This window comes from Propithecus coquereli, unplaced genomic scaffold (genome assembly GCF_000956105.1).
Source record: "Propithecus coquereli isolate 6110/MARCELLA unplaced genomic scaffold, Pcoq_1.0 Scaffold115, whole genome shotgun sequence".
NCBI classification, from domain to species: Eukaryota; Metazoa; Chordata; class Mammalia; order Primates; family Indriidae; genus Propithecus; species Propithecus coquereli.
In genome coordinates, this window is record NW_012135525.1 from 5356973 (window position 1) to 5361939 (window position 4967).

Sequence of the window (4967 nt, forward strand, 5' to 3'; positions counted from 1 at the left end):
TGCTGGTCTTGAATCACCTACAGGGTGCCCAAGCTGGATCGATTTCACTCCACCTCGGGATTTGCGGCACTATCCTGGAGTGCCCAGGCAAGTAGCACCTGGGAGGGCTGGCGGGTAGGGATCTCGCAGTCTGAGTGCCCCTCAGTCTGCTGTAGGGCCCCAAAAGGAAAGGTCCCGTTCCTTGGAGATGCCTCCGTGTGATGGCTAAATTGTCTTTCTGGGCACACACAGGTAGGGAGGGGGAAGGAGAGAATGGAGCACTATGGTGTCTGCCAATGGGCTCGGGTCTGTGCCCGGGGAGGTGCCCCGAGGGGGCTGGGAGCCCGGCGCTGAGTCCGCAAGAGGCCACTGCTCACTGGTGGCAACCATCTCTGGGCTGGTGTCGGCAGGTCTCTCCAGCCACTCAGGAGCCCACCAGCAGTCCGAGATGCAAGGGAGGGGAAAGTTAACCGCTCCACCTACCCTTGTCGCTGGTCTCCAAGCCTCTTGGGACCTTTCTCCTTCCAGTTCTCCTCTGCAACATCTTCCCGTGGAGTCTCCTGTAGTTTCAGGCACCCTTGCTTCCGACCCTCACCTGATCTATGTTTCTCTGCTAGCTTATTTTTTTCTGTTTCTTCTAAAATTCGTCTTTTTTGCAGAGACCTTCTGACTGGCGGCTTTTCTCATCCGCCATCTTGACTCCTCCTCCCCACAACAGCCTTCTTGAAGTTTTGTATTTCTAAACTGAAAAAAATACGTACACTTCTCATTTTTACAAATCATGAATGATATTAAAGCTAATTATGCATAACATAAAAAATGCAATAACTGCTGCAGTGTAGTTACATTTTATGTAGTCTCTTGGTTACTCTATGATCCCTTAGACATCAGAACTTGTAATGAAGCTTGATAAGATTTTCTATTTATGATAAGTGTTATATAAGCACAAAGTATTTGTGGATTCACACATTTTGTGGGATAGATCATGGGCTAATCTTTCATGGTATAGAAGGTGTTGACAGTCCATGAAATGGAACAAAGAAAGCTTATTTCAGATATTCACAGGGCAAACCTGACAGCCTTATGCAGATTTAGTTGATGCTGCAGTAGTGATAAAGGAAATTATTTCTTTGGTCTCTCATTTGGTATTTCTCTTATTAAAGCACAGTCCTACGTTACGTTTAGTTTTTCCTCCACACAAATATTGTACAGCTAAAAATAGTGACTTGACTATTTAAGGTATCACAAAACTGAAGAATAAAGAGCCCTTAATTAAACATAGCCAAAGAAAGACTAAGTCTACAGAGAGCTACATGGACACAGCCTACAGAAAAAAGTCCTAATACTACAGAGAACAGACTGATACAAAGTTAAATTCTAAGCAATCACCTGGCAAAATTGAGCTTCAGAAACAGACCAGGCACATTTAGTTCATTTTTGCCACATATTACATTCTATTGCCCTGGTTTCTGCTCCATAGTATTTCAATGTCTTACATCCATGGATCAATCTTTCTTTGCAGATCTTTTCCTTTTTTATTTCTTGTCTCATAATAGCCAAATGCCCTGTGGGTAGATGGGTAGGGTCAGAAAAAGAGAGCAAAACCAAACAGATATGATACTCAGTAGGACCATTGTAGGCCTTCACTAGTCAGCTTATCTCTCTCCTAAAGGTGCCTTTATATATTGACTCCAAACTGATGTTTATTTTAGGAAATATATCAGTATGTATTCAACTAATTTGTCTGGTGTCACATAAACAAATTAAGCATATCATTTGTTTTATACTTTTAAAATACTTTTGAGTGTCTTATTGAAGTTTTTTCTTAAAATGTAGCTGGTGATGACTTTGTCCCATGTCTTCGTAAGAGGCTGTGAATTTACCGTAGTAGGTGGTACAAGTGATATTTACTGGTCTCACCTTCTTATGGATGTGCCAAAACCTATGATTGATTCTTTTTTTTTAAAATTTTTTTGGCCACCTCACCAGTAGGCTTAATTTGGATATGTTAAGTTTCTGTTTTAAGGCTTTGGTCTTCTCATTCCTAAAGCCTCCGTGCCTTTGTCAAGATAATGGCTCCCAAATCATTTGAAAGGGTAAACTTAAACTTGAGGAATTGTTTATACATCTGATTTGTAAGGTAATTTGGAGCTTTCAGTTACACCCTAGCCCACCCCCCACACCTAGTCTTCCTCAACTCTGACTACGTAGAAAACAGCTAAAGATGGTAGACTCAATGCCCTTCACAATAGCAACAAAGAAAATAAAATACCTAGTAATATATTTAACTAAGGAGGTAAAAGACCTCTACAGGAAGAACACTGAGGAAGGAAATAGCAGAGGACGTAAACAGGTGGAAAACCATACCACGCTCATGGGTCGGTAGAATCAACATTATTAAAATGTCTATAGTACCTAAAGTGATCTACAGATTCAATGCAATCCCTATTAAAATACCAACATCATTTTTTGCAGATCTAGAAAAAATAATTCTGTGCTTCGTATGGAAGCAGACAAAACCCTGTATAAAAAAAGCAATCTTAAGCAAAATGAACAAACTGAGAGGCATCCATTTATCAGACTTCAAACTATACTACAAGGCTATCATAACTAAAACATCATGTTGCTGGCACAAGAACACAAACATAGACCAATGGAACAGAACTGAGAACCCAGATTTAAAACCATCCTCATGTAGCCATCTAATCTTTTACAAAGCAGACAAAAACATACACTGGGGAAAAGAATCCTTATTCCATAAATGGTGCTGGGAAAATTGGATAGCTACACGTAGAAGACTGAAACAGGATCCGCACCTCTCACCTCTCATAAAAATCAACTCACAGTGGATAATAGACTTAAACCTAAGGCGTGAAACTATAAGAATTCCAGAAGAAAATGTTGGAAAAATTCTTACAGACATCGGACTAGGGAAAGAATTTATGAAGAAGACACCAAAGGCAATCATGGCGACAATCAAAATAAATAAATGGAACCTAATCAAATTAAAAAATTAAAAAGCTTCGGTACAGCCAAGGAAACTATCACGAGAGCAAACAGACAACTTACAGAATGGGAGAAAATATTCACATGCTACATATCTGATAAAGGGCGGATAACTAGAATCTATATGGAACTCAGGAAAATCAGTAAGAAAAAAATCAAACAACCCTATCAAAAAGCAGGCAAAGGACATGAACAGAAACTTTTCAAAAGAAGACAGACTAATGTCCAACAAACATATGAAAAAGTGCTCAACATCTCTAATCATCAGGGAAATGCATATCAAAACCACAATGAAATATCACTTATCTCCAGTGAGAATGGCCTTTAATCAAAAAATCCCCAAACAATAAATGTTGGCATGGATGCAGAGCGATAGGAAAACTCATACACCGCTGGTGGGACTACAAACTAGTATCACCTCTATGGAAAGTAATATGGAGATACCTCAAAGAGATACAAGTAGAACTATCATTTGATCCAGCAATGCCATTACTGGGCATCTACCCAAAGGAACAAAAGACATTCTATAAAAAAGATATCTGCACTAGGATGTTTATAGCAGCACAATTCACAACTGCAAAGATGTGGAAACAACCCAAGTGCCCATCAATATATGAGTGGATTAATAAAATGCGGTATATCTACTCAGCCACAAAAAACAATGGTGATCTAGCACCTCTTGTATTACCCTGGATAGAGCTGGAGCCCATTCTACTAAGTGAAGTATCACAAGAATAGAAAAGCAAGCACCACATGTACTCACCATCAAATTGGTATTAACCAACTTAACTGACCAACACTTAAGTGCACATATAGGAATAACATTCATCGGGTGTTGGGCAGATGGCAGCGGGGGAAAGGGGATGGGTATATACATACCTAATGGGTGCAGTGTGCACTGTCTGGGGGATGGACATGCTTGATGCTCTGACTCAGGTGGGGCAAAGGCAATGTATGTAACCTCAACATTTGTACCCCTGTAATATGCTGAAATTAAAAAAAAAAGAAAACAGCTAAAGCTAAATCAACTATAAACTTTTCTTTTTCTTGTCTTTCTTTTAGTGGCCCATGGATAATGGGTACTAGGGAGGAATTTGCCACATCATTTGTTTAAAGACTAGAATCAACAAATGTAAACTCCATTGGTTTGATGAATGCAATTTAATCAAGACTTTTAGTGCTTCCTGTGTGTGATGGATTGAGTTCTAGGACATAGAGAAGTATCAGACTTTCTTCTGAGAGTGAATTTACCCATGAAAGGATACGGTCTACTGTTATTAAGGAGAAACTAACTTCACAAAAATAATCTGCTTTTTATGATATGGCACACATCACATTACAAACCTTTTTTGGTCAGACAGAAAAACATTGACAATTTTCTGGCGTAACAGTATCTAAACTAAAAATATATAAACTATGACATTGTGCCTTTACTATTCTCTTTCATTTTCCATGTTTTTGGTTTGTTTTATAATGGTACTAATTGACCTACACTTGGCATTCTATATATCAGGCATGTGCTTGTTTATAGTATTGATTTAGAGGAGAGGGTAAATAAAGAGGGAGAGAAGAAATAGGAAAACATTAAAATGTTTATCAAGATATTTGTAAATATTGATGTTTCACCATTTTGCACAAAGAGCTTAGAATAAGGCAAACTGTGGCAAATGCTGTAGGACAGGAAAAAAGCATGTGCTGTGCAAGCACTAAGAAGGGAGAAATTAATTTTAGCTAAGGGAAATTTATGTGAATAAAACACTTGTTCTTAGCGCTGTAAGTATAATAAACTAAAGTGCTATCAGGTTGCTTTTCCAGGCTCTACATTGTACTAAAAGTGCTGCTGAATCAACCATTTTAACCTGTAGAGGAATGCACAAAAGCATTCATCTTACCCCTAAAAACATTTTTTTTCCTTTTTCTGTAGATATATCAGAAAAACATTGGGTTCTTTCAATGGGCAGGGAGGAGGCCTCCTCTATGTG